The following is a 15,925-nucleotide window of genomic DNA, read 5'->3' on the forward strand; positions in this document are numbered from 1 at the left end:
TTGTCTGGCTTTCTGCCATAGGCACCTGAAAAAGAATGAGACATATTCTGTCCCTGTGTACTGGTCACCACAGCCCCTCCAGGACCCTTTACCAAATGCAGGCATCACACTGAGTCTGGGAGACTTGGGCTCTGGTAGCAGCTAGACTTTGTGTCCTGCTGGTGACTTTCTCTGGCCCCAGGGGAGAATTATCAGCTGTCTTTGAAAGTTTGACTCTTGTGGGTTCTAGAGCTAGATTGTCTTAAAGGATGAGAGACTGTAGGGCTAAGGAGGATGAAGGCTGGGGCTGGTATCATGCTGGAAGCTTGCATCCCACTGCCATACAATGCTCTGTGAAGTGCCAGGACCTCTAGGACTGCCAAAAATGTGCCTGCATTATTATCAGGAAGCTTGAAGTTCTAGGAGCAAAATTCAGGCATCCTCTTTGGTCAAGGCTGTGTGCAGATGAGCTTGGACACATCTCTCCTTCTTAGTACCAGCATCCAGACAGCAATGGAGATCAGCACTAAGAGAATAGAATGCAGCCAAAGAAGCAGGAGGGAAAAATGGCAAATCTCACTAGGCTTGGCTTGGAGTCTGATGAAATTCAACTTAGAAAAAAATTAAAAATATGATGGTTCCTTTCCTGCAATGTTTAGGAGTAAATTCATACTGCTCACATTATAGTTTTATTATTTTTTATTTATAGGTGACTTATGTAAGCATTTTTTTTGCACATGTTTGTTTTAATATAGTGTTTCAGCATGATTAGCATCAGCTCAAGAATCCACCTGGTGCTAATAGAACATGATTTGTAGCTTCATCTTGAGTATTCTTGATCTTGCCATTTGCATCAACAAATTTTCATTTTCAAATCGTCTGGTTTTAATCAGCAATCCGTTTCTCACTTAAATAGCCATTGTTTGACCTCAACAGAAAAACTATTAAAAATATAATAGATAAGAACCACATTAAATATATAATGAATATAAAATTTTGCATAATGTATTTCTACCCTGATGGAGCATATTATACATTCTCTTGTTATTGCACAGCCAAATGGAATTTCACAACACGAAGGTATGCAAAACTGATTTGCCTGAGTCTTACTTGTATTTAATAGAGCACAGTGCCCTTGTTCTGTAGATTTGAACTTACTTGTACATTTTTAAGTAGATGGATGTGCATGGGCCTGAAGTCACAAAAGGTCAGTGCAGAACAGCAATCTTTCATTTCCACAACACATTTATACCAAGTTCAAATACATGGGGAGCCTCTGCAAACTCAGGACACACTTTAATTAAATTGAGGCAGCAGGAGGGCTTTTATTTAGAGAATTGCACAAAAATGAGTTGTCCACAAGCATAAATTAAAACATTGGTAATCCTCAGTATAATCAGTGTATATTTTAATAGATGTGGTTTTTAAAAACCATTTTAAGAGGAGTTCAAAATATTCAAGAAGGAAAATTTGAAGTAGGAAATTTAGAAGCCCAGAAATATCTCTATAAAATTCTGAGTTGTTTAGAGAAATAAGTTGACACTTCCAATTCTTTGACCCTTTGAATCTATATTTTCTTTGAGTAGTGGTTTATTCATATTACTATTTAGGGCCTCATGACATGGATTGGCCTACTCTAAACTCAAGTAACATGTAAAGTAGAAGGCATATAACAACACACATAGAAGTCCATGTAATCCTCATCCTCTGCAGTTGAATGTAGTGACAAGAACTTTTCAGGGAACGTATTACACTGGTGGAGTTGGGTGAATCCTTATGGATTCTCTTAGACGAACACATTTTGTGAGCAATCACAATGAAAGGTTAGGACTTCATTATTTACCATGTATAAGTAATTACTTTCCTCATAGAAAAGTACCCTTGGTACTTCTCTGAAATATGAAAATAATTAATATTTTTTTATATTCTGAGTATAATCACTTGTTTCATATAGATGTTGTTTGGCAGTGTGTTTGAAGGCAAAATTCCCAAAAAGAAAATAGAAAGTATCTCAAGAGAACATAATTTATTTAAAAAAAAGCAGCTTTATCGAGGTATGATTGACATACAATAAATTACACAATTTGAAATTCGGTTAAGTTTTGACATATGCATAAATCCATGAAGCCAGCACCAGCATCAAGATAATGAACACATTCATCACTTCCAAAAGTTTTGCCATGTCTCTTGTTGGTAATTCCTCCTTCCTATCCTTCCTTTTTGATATGGATTTGGTATTCTGAAGTCTTTGTAAACTTACTTATTAGCTTTCATAGCTTTTAAAAAGATTTCATCAGATTCTCTAAATGGAATGTTGAATAGAAATAATGAGAGTATATATCCTTGATTTTTTTCAGATCTAAGGGGAAAAGAATTTAGCCTTTTAATATTAAGTATGACATTAGCTATAGGTTTTGAATAAATGCCCTTCATTAGGTTAAGGACATTCCCTTCTATTCCTACTACACCAGGAGTTTTTATCAGTGTGGATGTTGGATTTTGTCAAGTATTTTCTTCTACATCTATTAAGATGAGCATATGATTTTTCTTACTTCATGTTCTTTTTTTTAAGATTTCATTTATTTATTCATGAGAGACACACAGAGAGAGGCAGAGACAGGCAGACAGAAAAGTAAGCTCCCTGTGGGGAGCCTGATGCAGGACTCTATCCTAGGACCCTGGGATCACGCCCTGAGCCAAAGGCAGATGTTCAACCACTAAGCCACCCGAGTGCCCCTTAATTTTCTCATATAGTAATGTACATTGATTTTCCAATGTTAAACCAACCTTGCATTCCTGAGATAAACCTTACTTGGTCAGGATGTGTTATCTTTTATGTATATATCTGTCGTGCTTATCTTTGTCCGTTTGTATGTAATTTATCTTTTCTTTTTTTCCTGACTGCCTTTAACATTTTCTGTTTATCAGTGATTTGGAGTAATTTATTATAATATACCGTTGTGTCATTTGCCTCTTATTTATTGGGATTGGGTTCTTTGAGCTACTCAGATCTTCCAGTTTTCATTAAAAGTGGAAAATTTTCAGCTATTACCACTTGAATATTTTTTTTTCTGTCTTCCCCTTTCTCCTCCCTCTGGGTACTTCCCTCACAACACATATATGAGGCTCTTTGAGGATGTTGTACAGCTCACTGATATTCTGCTTTATTGTCCTTGTTTTCTTTTTGTTTCTGTTTCACTTTGCATCACTTCTATTGCTATATGTCCAAGTTTACTATTTTTTCCTGCATGTCTAATCTGTTGTTAATTTCATCCAGTGTAATTTTCTTCTCAGGCATTGTAGCTTTCATCTCTGGATGTTTCTTCATACATTTGTACCGATCAGTGCTCAGCTAAAATGCAAGTTGAACCTTCTGTTACTTCTTGGGTTCTCTCCATATTCAGTTTTCCCTTCTCTCGTCCTGTGTTTAGTGAACTTCATTTACATTGGTCTCCCAAGACTCTAATCTCTGTCTTTTCAACTCAAACAGTCTACTGGACTCATCCTGTGTTCTCTCTTGAATACACTATGGACTGGAAACTATGTAGGTAGTTAGCTGGGACAATCATAGGGCTAACCCTGTTTGTCTCTTGTCTCTTGAGGATCACCATCCTTTATTGATTGATACTCAATTTCTTGAAATATGTTTTATATATCTGTCTGTTTTCTGATTGTTTCAGGTGGTAGCACAAATCTGGTCCCCATTACTCCATCCTGGCCAGAAATGGAGTCCAAGACAGGCCAGTTTTTGTCTGTCCAGTTAATTAGCCACACTAACTTTTATGGTTAAATTCTAAATATTTAATATAGTGATTAATTTCCACCACATTGAGCGAAATTACAAGTGTTTCTCCCAACACAAACTACTGCCCTTTTAAAGTGATGTGTGGGGATTCTAAACATGACTTCTTACCATCCACACTACAGGTGCAGCTTGCTGAAAAATAAATTGGATATATGAAGATATTGGTAGTTAAAGAGTTACTTTAAAATTTCCTCATTTTTCATAAAGATTGGCCATTAAATTCCTGCCTTCTAACTGCAGTTTCCTTGCTTTTAAAAAATTTACATTCAGGTTTTGTTATAAATACTTCATTTTAAGAAGATATAAAATTTAATTTGCACAAATTTCTTAGTAACATATCTGTTAAAAAGCTACAGTAGTTCAAGGGCAAAATTGGGAAGCTCTTGGCAGAAAACATGAAATCACCGGGATGATGATGTGTGCTGGATTGTGAACTGGCGTCCAGCCAACATATCTTCCAGCCATGAGGTCTTTCCAAGGAAAATGACCCTGGCAACCACAGAGAGTGATCCTTGTTTGCACACCTGGTAAACTGGCGGGTTTTCTGCAGAAGAGGTTAGTTCATGAAATGTTTCATTGCACAGAACATTTGGAGGTGAGACAAATGAGTGAAAACTAAGTCTGATCAATTTATCTAGTCCTTTTAGAAAATAAAAGAGAAAGAAAGAATTTCCGTGGAGTTTTAAAAATATGTAGAAGAATGGTGTTACCCTTCAGGTCATAGTGATTCAGAGGGGCACAAGGAAGTCTTTTGAAGAGCTGGAAATATTCTAAATTTTGTTCTGAGGAATGGTTATAAAGATGCATGCATATAAATTAATTGAGATTTAATATTCTTGAGCATTACCTGTTATTTCTAAAAAATATTTTTAAAAGGGTGGTGAATATTTCTAAAAAATTTTTTTTAAAAAGGAGGTAAAATGTGTGTATTGATCTTGGAAAGGTCTTTGAATATTCACAAGGCACCTATCACATTTTATATTTTTAAAAGGTTGTCATTTAGAAAGATAATGTCAAACAGGTATTAGTTGTAATTAGTAAGGATACTAAAACAAAGTTTTGAGTTGAAGAAAAAATGGTTTGATTAACAAATGGGAGAATTAAAAGTTTGTGTATTAAATGGTAAAATTCTAAATTTTATCTTTACGTAGTAAAATAAGTATATAACAGCTAAGTTATGAGTAAATTCGTTCTGATAATGAATCATTAATTTGAACTTGGATTCAGGAAGTCTTGCTTAATGTTTGAGGTTGACATCATATGCAACAGTTAGGTTTTCCAACTAAATATCCCCTATTGCCATGATCAAAGTCTATAGCTAGTACCAGCAAACCATGCCTCACAGAAAATCTGGGGTGCCACTTGTTTGTGTTCCCAAAGTGCAGAAGTTGAATCTTAATCCCAAAAGACAATGATATTGAGAGATGGGGCCTTTGGGGATGGTTAGGTCATGAGAGAAGAGTCTTCTTTGTGCTCTTATAAAAGGACACCCAGAAAGGTCCTTTATCCCTTCTACTATGTGAAGACACAGCAAGAGTTGCCAAATATGAACTGTGAAGAAAGCTCTTACCAGAATATAATCATGCGGACACCTTGATCTCAGATTTCCAGCCTCCATAAATAAATAAATGTGAAAGATAAGTGTTTGTAGTTTGATAAGCTACTCAGTCTATGGTATTTTGTTATAGCAGCCTAAATAGATTGAGATATCATTTATTTTTATAAGCTAAGTTTTCTAGTAACACAGCCACATTCCATGTATCTAATACTGTCTTTGGCTACATTCACATTATAAGAGCCATGTTGAATGATTTGGGCAGAGACTACATGGACTGCAAAGCTTAAAATAGTCACTATCTGGTCCTTTGTTGAAAAATTTGCTAACTCCTGGTCTACAGGAAGCATTACCCATAATTACTACCCTCTAGAATTCTTATTTTGTGCGCACAGTAAAATGTAGAGTATTGTGCTCATACCACGATGTAGGCACCTGTATGAGAAAGTGGGCTCACATATATCCTTGTATTTATTTTTCATCGAAGTTCTGTGTTATTAATGTGTTTCCTCTCTTAGTCGATTGAACAAATGCATATTAGAGAAGGCAAATAACCAATAACTTTCCTAAGTCCTCACATCTAAGAAGTGGCTAATCCAACTTGAACTCATATCTGACTCACACCAACCCCTTTCTGGTACAACACAGAATTTCCAATTCAGGAGGAAGAGGGGCAAGAAGGCAGAAGAGTAGGGTCCCCAAGTCATCTGTCCCCACCAAATTACCTAGATAACCTTCAAATCATCCTGAAAATCTACAAATTCGGCCTGAGATTTAAAGAGAGAACAGCTGGAATGCTACAGTTAGAAGAGTTCACGCTTCCATCAAGGTAGGAAGACGGGGAAAAAGAAATAAAGAAACAAAAGGCCTCCAAGGGGGAGGGGCCCCGCAAGGAGCCGGGCTGAGGCCGGGTCGAGTGTCCCCAGGACAGGAGAGCCCCGTCCCGGAGAAGCAGGAGCTGCACCAACCTTCCCGGGCAGAAAGGGGCCCGCAGGGAGTTGGAGCAGGACCCAGGAGGGCGGGGATGCCCTCCGGCTCCCGGGGACACTAACAGGCACCTGCGCCCCGGGAGAGTGCGCTGAGCTCTCTAAGGGCTGCAGCGCGCACAGCAGGACCCGGAGCAGCTCGGAGGGGCTCAGGCAGCGGCTCCGCGGAGGGGGCTGCGGGGCGGGAGCACGGATCCAACAGCGCAGGCCCCGGAGCACTGAGCACCGGGACACAGCCCAGGATCCGGCCTCCCCCGGGACAGGCAGAGGCCGGGAGGGCCCAAGACAGCAAGGACGCTCCTGCCCAGAGCTGAGCAGATCAGCGGCCCCACCCTGGAGCCTCCAGGCCCTGCAGACGGAAAGCTCCAGAGCTACTGCGGGAGCTGACTCCAGGGCTACAGAGCTGGCCCTGCCACTGGGGTTGTTCCTCCTGGGGCCTCACGGGGTAAACAACCCCCACTGAGCCCTGCACCAGGCAGGGGGCAGAGCAGCTCCCCCAAGTGCTAACACCTGAAAATCAGCACAGCAGGCCCCTACCTCAGAAGACCAGCTGGACGGACCAGTTCCAGGGGAAGTCAAGGGACTTTAAGTCTTTAAGTATACAGAATCAGAAGATACTCCCCCATTTTTTTTTTTTTTTGCTTTTTGATTTGTTTGCTTCCCCCATCCTTTTTTTCCTTTCTTTCTTTTTCTTTCTCTTTTTTTCTTTTTTCTTCCTTTTTTCTTTTCTTTCCTTCTTTCTCTCCTCTCTTTTTCTCCTTTTCCCAATACAACTTGTTTTTGGCCACTCTAAACTGAGCAAAATGACTAGAAGGAAAATCTCACCTCAAAAGAAACAGAAACAATCCTTTCTTCCACAGAGTTACAAAATCTGGATTACAATTCAATGTCAGAAAGCCAATTCAGAAGCACTATTATAAAGCTACTGGTGGCTCTAGAAAAAAAGCACAAAGGAATCAAGAGGCTTCATGACTGCAGAATTTAGATCTAATCAGGCAGAAATTAAAAATCAATTGAATGAGATGCAATCCAAACTAGAAGTCCTAATGACAAGGGTTAACGAGGTGGAAGAACGAGTGAGTGACATAGAAGACAAGTTGATAGCAAAGAGGGAAACTGAGGAAAAAAGAGACAAACAATTAAAAGACCATGAAGACAGATTAAGGGAAATAAACGACAGCCTGAGGAAGAAAAACCTACATTTAATTGGGGTTCCCGAGGGTGCAGAAAGGGCCAGACGGCCAGAATATGTATTTGAACAAATCATAGCTGAAAACTTTCCTAATCTGGGAAGGGAAACAGGCATTCAGATCCAGGAGATAGAGAGATCCCCCCCTAAAATCAATAAAAACCATTCAACACCTCGACATTTAATAGTTAAGCTTGCAAATTCCAAAGATAAAGAGAAGATCCTTAAAGCAGCAAGAGATAATAAATCCCTGACTTTTATGGGTAGGAGTATTAGGGTAACAGCAGACCTCTCCACAGAGACCTGGCAGGCCAGAAAGGGCTGGGAGGATATATTCAGGGTCCTAAATGAGAAAAACATGCAACCAAGAATACTTTACCCAGCAAGGCTCTCATTCAGAATGGAAGGAGAGATAAAGAGCTTCCAAGACAGGCAGGAACTGAAAGAATATGTGACCTCCAAACCAGCTCTGCAAGAAATTTTAAGGGGGACTCTTAAAATTCACCTTTAAGAAGAAGTCCAGTGACGTTTAATGCAATCCCTATCAAAATACCATGGACTTTCTTCAGAGAGCTAGAACAAATTATTTTAAGATTTGTGTGGAATCAGAAAAGACCCCGAATAGCCAGGGGAATTTTATTTTATTATTATTATTTTTTTTTCAGGGGAATTTTAAAAAAGAAAACCATATCTGGGGGCATCACAATGCCAGATTTCAGGTTGTACTACAAAGCTGTGGTCATCAAGACAGTGTGGTACTGGCACAAAAACAGACACATAGATCAATGGAACAGAAGAGAGAACCCAGAAGTGGACCCTGAAATGTATGGTCAACTAATATTCGATAAAGGAGGAAAGACTATCCATTGGAAGAAAGACAGTCTCTTCAATAAATGGTGCTGGGAAAATTGGACATCCACATGCAGAAGAATGAAACTGGACCACTCTCTTTCACCATACACAAAGATAAACTCAAAATGGATGAGAGATCTAAATGTGAGACAAGAGTCCATCAAAATCATAGAAGAGAACACAGGCAACACCCTTTTTGAGCTCGGCCACAGTAACTTCTTGCAAGATACATCCACAAAGGCAAAAGAAACAAAAGCAAAAATGAACTATTGGGACTTCATCAAGATAAGAAGCTTTTGCACAGCAAAGGATACAGTCAACAAAACTAAAAGACAACCTACAGAATGGGAGAAGATATTTGCAAATGACATATCAGATAAAGGGCTAGTTTCCAAAATCTATAAAGAACTTCTTAAACTCAACACCAAAGAAGCAAACAATCCAATCATGAAATGGGCAAAAGACATGAAGAGAAATCTCACAGAGGAAGACATGGACATGGCCAACACACACATGAGAAAATGCTCTGCATCACTTGCCATCAGGGAAATACAAATCAAAACCACAATGAGATACCACCTCACACCAGTGAGAATGGGGAAAATTAACAAGGCAGGAAACCACAAATGTTGGAGAGGATGCGGAGAAAAGGGAACCCCCTTACACTGTTGGTGGGAATGTGAACTGGTGCAGCCACTCTGGAAAACTGTGTGGAGGTTCCTCAAAGAGTCAAAAATAGACCTGCCCTACGACCCAGCAATTGCACTGCTGGGGATTTACCCCAAAGATTCAGATGCAGTGAAACGCCGGGACACGGGCACCCTGATGTTTCTAGCAGCAATGTCCAGAATAGCCAAACTGTGGAAGGAGCCTCCGTGTCCATCGAAAGACGAACGGATAAAGAATATGTGGTTTATGTATACAATGGAATATTACTCAGCCATTAGAAACGACAAATATCCACCATTTGCTTCAACGTGGATGGAACTGGAGGGTATTATGCTGAGTGAAGTAAGTCAATCAGAGAAGGACAAACATTATATGTTCTCATTCATTTGGGGAATATAAATAATAGTGAAAGGCAATAGAAGGGAAGGGAGAAGAAATGTGTGGGAAATACCAGAAAGGGAGACAGAACATAAGGACTCCTAACTCTGGGAAATGAACTAGGGGTGGTGGAAGGGGAGGAGGGTGGGGGGTGGGGGTGAATGTGTGATGGGTACTGAGGGGGGCACTTGATGGGATGAGCACTGGGTGTTATTCTGTATGTTGGCAAATTGAACACCAATAAAAAATAAATTTATTATAAAAAAATGAATTTCCAATTCATATTTGCAAAGTATAGAACCTTAGACTGTCAGTGGGGTAAGTATGGAAATTTTAAGTGCAAATACCAGGTTATTGGCAATAAAGTGGCAGCACATAAGACTGTAAACCAAGACTTGAGGAAATAAACCAAAGGTGAGCTGTTTTCTGAATCTCTTGTCAGAGCTGTTGGAGTTGGGTATCTCCTGATGTGTTTGTAGTCAGTTGTCTTGGTAATCAATTACATAAAGCCTCCTGCTCACTTTTTCCATGGTGCATAAGATCTTTAAGAAGTAAGATCAAACACTCTTTTAGTCATAGATTCATGAGAAGATTACGCATGGGCCTTTGTTTTTGCATTGTGTAAGTTCCTTCTTTTCTACATGTAAGGAGATAATTGTATTCTGGGTAAGCTTCATAATTCTGATCTCTGTTTCTGAAGTAAAGGTTGGGGCAGCTTGAATGACGTTGGGGAGCATGGAATCATGGAAATATTGGGATGGGAGGTGAATTTCATTTAAAACCATACTAATCCCTGGCTCTTGGAGGGATGGAAGGGCAGACGGAATTCAAGAAAGCTCCCCAGGTCTTCTACCCTCACAGAAATTGGCTTTTAGTTTCTCTGCATGTGCCAAGTACAGTAAGCGTCAACAAAATGCTGGTGGCCTAGCACATGGTTTTTACACATGTTTTAGGCAGAGGAACGCTGATCACTGCCTACACAGAACCTTGTTTTATTTTTCCTAAATAAAGGAACAATGCCCAAGTTTTTGCTATTTGGAAACACTCTGATGACCTGCGCTGTGGCCATACCAATTCAGGGCTCATTGAAATAATGTCAGTTCACAAGAAGAGTCCAGTCCCTTATCTAGAGTGTGTTGGGTTCTGCTCCTGAAAATAGAAGGGGTTAATCTTGGGGAAAGAATAAAAATTCAGCTAAGTAGATTGTACTTATTTCTGAGGACTGCTTTAACAAATTACTATGATCTTGGTGGTTTAAACAAACAAACAAAAAAATGTATTCTCACAGTTCTAGAAGCCAAAAGTATGAGATCAAGGTGTTGGCAGGGCCATCTGCCTCCAGAGGTTCTGGGAGAGATTCATTCCTTGCCACTTCCAGCTTCTGGTGGTTTTGGAATGCCTTGGTTTGAGGCCACATCACTCCAATCTCTTCCTCTGTGGTCACATTGCCTCCTCTTTTATGTGTCTCTTCCTTTGTATATCTTTCTCAAAACTTCTTCTGCCTTTCCCTTATAAGGATATAGGTGATTACATTTAGAGTCTATAAAAAAAATGCAATATAGGGTCCCACTCAAGATCCATAGGATAATCACACCTTCTGCCACATAATCACAGGTTCTGGGGAGTTAAGATATAGACATATCTTTTTTGGGAATACCATTCAGCCCATTACACAGATTTTAAGGAAGAGTATATAAGAATCTTCCTCTCTCTGAAAATCAAAATTTCCTTGTTTAACTCTGACTCCAGGACCTAGAGAAGCCTCAAATGGACCTGACGAGTATAGGCAATAATAAACCAGTGGCTGGCTAAATTGAGATTTTAGATGGAGCTGGGCTTGCATTGTTGTCTGTGGTCATTGGTCATGTTCCTCTTCCATTTTCTTTAAACTTCAGGGACATCTTGTTAAAAGCTACAGCCTGGTATCTAGTGTATTCTGAGGAATCAGGATAGGGCTTGTGCCCACTATGGGACAAAGAGATATAGTGATGATTATATCTCAGACTTCCAGGGGTAATCTCTACCAGCAGAGGTGGCTGATATTAGATTATGGGTTATCCTATGAGGAGTCCTGGGAAAAGACAAAGCCACTAGGTGCTAAATGCGAAAGACAGGGTACAGGAACATGAAGGCTTTGAGTGACCATGAGGCACTGTCATGGAAAATTCCACAAAGCAGCGAGGAAGCTTTTTAAGGTGGCAGTAGAGTGTACTCACTTCCTGACAACATCCCAGCAGACTGGTAGGCTCAGGCCATGGTAATCCTCTTGGCCTTACCTGTAGGCCATTGAGTTATGGTTTATTAAGTAAGCATAAGAAATATTGCTATTTGGGAATGGAGTTATAATTTCTTATACAAGGGAAATTTTACCTCTGGTTCACTTCAATTAAGATATGGTGAATACATCAAAGTATCCATACTATTTCCAGAGAATGGAAGCTTATGATTCGAAATAAAGTAGCTTAATTTTTTGTTTATTTATGTGATTTTGTTATGTGTCACTGGGTAAACTATATACTTTATATTTCCTTTGTAGAAAAAAAATATATAATTTCATAATTGAGAGCACTAGACTGAGGAGCATAGATACCTCATGTTGGCTATTAATCCAGACCTACCACAGGGCTGTCAAATACAAAGAGTGAATGGTGACGCTATAGGGAAATTGAAACAGAAAGAAGCCAAACTCTTTTTGTAAAATTTAAGAATGATGAAAAGGCATTTTAAGTACAGGATTGACCCTGGTGAATAATTTGGCAAGATGTATTGGCTTCTTCTAGGTGTCGAGTTTATAGGTAGATTCAATGCAACAGGCAAGAAATGTACAGACAGTGGGTGAGAAGCAAAAGGCAATGGAGTCCTTTGTTCACATATTGCTGTGATGTGATTTTTCAGGTTTTTATGTCACACTGGAAGAAATAATGATGGAAGTTGGCTGTAGGCAATGTCAATATTTTCCATCTCCAAAATATCACCAGCAGTTAGGAAATGACAATTTTGGTCACAAATCTCATGGACACTACAATATAAATTGTAAATAGAGGGAAATTTAAAAATACATTGCATATTATAAATTTATATTGCTGAGTTAACTCAAGAGTATAAGATTCCTAAAATTGGTACTTATTTTAAATGATGTCCAAACATGCCGGGGTATGTAAATGGCCAAGGAATGCTACTGATATTTGGAGGGGATGGTAATGGGGAAGTGTACTACATGATCTAGATGTTGAGAATTATATTTCCACAACCACCCCGGGGGAGTTGTGTAAGCATCGCTTACCAAAGTAGGTGGCAATAATTCAAAACAAGGGAAAGGTCATACAAAGTTTTAACATTTATTAATCAACTATTGTGTGCCAGGCATGTGCTAAGAACTGTCAGGTGTGATATTTAACTTATTTCTCTCAATATCAATGTTAGGCATAATTACTGCATATTTTATAGAGTAAGATATAAGGAGAAGAGAGATGAAAAACTTGAACAAGTTCACACAGCCAGTAAACACAGAGTCAGGACTTAAATTTGAGTCTTTCTCAATATTGATCCTTTCAGTAACATGATATTTCTGAAATGAGTAGAACATTTACTAGTTGAGTGAATAAAATTTTTTAAGATGGATGGTTCCTTACAAATATTCTTAAAATGTTCTTATACAAACTCCATAAGGTGGCAAACCTGTAAGGGATTCCTTACTCTCATCTAGCTATTAGTTTATTACCTTGGTGGTGTTGTTAAGCAGTTAAATCATTTGTTCCCATGGTTTTTAATTGTGCAACACTATTAGTAACAATTTTGTTATTATGTACATATATTTATGTACTATACTATAGTATACTTATAATATCATAAATGAAAGGTATGACCTGCTACAATAAAGTAGATTGTACATTATAAAGCTCAAGCAAAATAGAAATTTTTCCTACACCAGTCACATGAAGGCATTTTCCAAATTAATGTCCCAGAAGATTTTTGTTAACATTTATATTTTGTCTATCATCATGCTCAGCCTGGAATTGATTTTATATAGATGATAATAGGGAAAGTTTTCATTTTTCTATATGGATATACATTTGACCCAGAACCACTAATTGGAAAGCCATCTTTAGCTATCGCTGTATAGTATCACTTCTGTCATAAATCAACTGTCATGCTTGGGTCTGTTTTTGGACTCTATATTCTGTTCCATTGATCTATTTATCTATCTTTCAAATAATCCTACTTTGATGTATTTACTGAGGTTTTTGTCTTGATAAAGGGTAGTATAAGTCATCATACCTAGGACTTTGATCTTCTATATTGTTAGCCTTTCTTGTCTCTACTCACTTGCTCCTATTCACATATAGATTTTAGTATCAGCTTGTTAATTTCCACTAAAAATGTGGCAGTTTTTAAAGGAATTTCATTGGACCTATAGATTATTTGATGATTATTAACATCTTAAGTATATTGAGTCTTTCAAAATAGAAAAATGGTAAATCTCTACTTTTAAAATATTTCTTCAATTTCTTTAGATTTTTTCTATAGGGGTTTCAAAATTCTCCATGAAATTTTAATAGATATTTGATTTTTTCTATGCTATTATAAATAGTATCCTTCTTTTAACTGATTAGATTTCAGCATTTATTAGCACTTTGGTAAAAAACACCTGTGCTTTTGAATAGCAACAACAAAAAAATATATCCTACTTGAATAAAACCTTAAATATATCAAGGAGTGTCAACAGTATTCACAGCATCAATCTTATGATCTCCTCCAACATAGAGAGGAAGCTCATCTAGTAGAAATTATATAGGATCTATAGGATCTCTTCACAATCTAAGTGATAAATATCAGTTTTAAAAACAGCATTTTCTAATTGTTTCTTGATAGAACATAGGATTGAGATGATTCTCTAATTGATCTTGTATCCAGTGCCCTCATTATTTTTATCAATTGAATATATATTTTTTTACTTTTGGATTTTCTCTGTGAATAATTATTTCCTCTGCATATAATGAAAATTTTATTCCTTCATTTTACATTTTTTCACCATTTATTTTTTAACCTTTACTGCACTGACTATGCCTCCAGTATAATAATGACTGGAAGTATGATAGCAGGTATCTTTGTCTTCTTCCAGATATCATAGGAAAAAGTTGTTTACATGCCCTTTATCTAAGAAGGTTACCATCAATGAGTTTTTATTGTGAGGATTGAGTTTGACCCAATGCTTTATCCTTTATTCTCTTCATGTGGTGAACAATACTGAAGGAGATGTGAATGTATACCATCCATGCATTCTTGAAACAATCTCTACTTTGTCATGATGTATTTTTATTATTCCCATAGTTATATTGTGCTTGGTTTTGGGTGTTAATATTTTGGTTAGGTTTGCATCAGTGTTCACAAGGGAAATTAGCTTATAACTTTTCTTTCTTATAATGTCCTTACTAGGTTTTGGTATTAAGATTATCCAGGCTATTAAAAAAAAAGCCAGGTGGCCTTCTTCTCATTCTATTATCTGTAGTAATTTGTGTATTGAGCTTACTTTTTCCTAAAACATTTGGTAGAAATTGTGGTAAAGTAATTTAGAGTCTGAAGTCTGTTGTTTTTGTTTGTGGAAAGGTTCTTAATTACATATTTAGATTTTAAATAACTATCAGATTAATTGAACTTTCTATTTTTTCTTGTTGATATTTAGTAGATTTATGTTTTCCAATTGTATCTAAATTTTTCAAGATTTATTACCACAAAGTTTTTCATAATATTCTTTTTTTTTTAATTTAACTTATAGTGTTATCCCAGTCTTTCCTCTGTACTTTGGTGCATAAGGCCTCTTTTTTAGTTTCTTGATCTGTCTTTTCAGGGGTTTATTAATTTCATGTTCTTTAAAAAAAAAAAAAAAAGCAAATTTTGGCTTGGTTGATCCCTTCTATATTTACTCTTGATTTCATTAATTTCTACCTTAACCTTTTTACTTCCTTTTCTTTGTCAGGTTAATTTGCTATATATTTTTTTTTTTAGTATTTTATTTTATTTTTTTGAAGTTTAATTAATATACAGTGTTATATTCATTTCAGGTGTACAATATAATGATTCAACAATTTTCTACATTACTCAATGCTCATCAAGATATGTGTACTCTTAATTCATTTATTTCACTCATCCCCCTAACTCAACTCCTCTTTGGCAACTACTACTTCATCCTCTATTTAAGAGTCTGTTTTTTTGTTTCTCCTTTTTTCTGTGTCTGTTAACTTGTTTTGTTTCTTCAATTTCATATATGAGTGAAATCATATGTTATTTGTCTTTTCTCTGACTTATTTTGTTTAGCTTTATACTCTATAGATCTACCTATGTTGTTGTAAATGGTAAGATTTCTTTCTTTTCTATGGCTGAGTAATATTCCATTGTATACTATATGCCAATCTTTGTCGATTCATCTATCATTAGACACTTGGGTTGCTTCCATATATAGCTATTGTGAGGAATGCTGCAATAAACATAGGGGTTCATATATCTTTTTGAAT

Source organism: Vulpes lagopus, chromosome 18 (genome assembly GCF_018345385.1).
Source record: "Vulpes lagopus strain Blue_001 chromosome 18, ASM1834538v1, whole genome shotgun sequence".
In the NCBI taxonomy this organism is placed as follows: Eukaryota; Metazoa; Chordata; class Mammalia; order Carnivora; family Canidae; genus Vulpes; species Vulpes lagopus.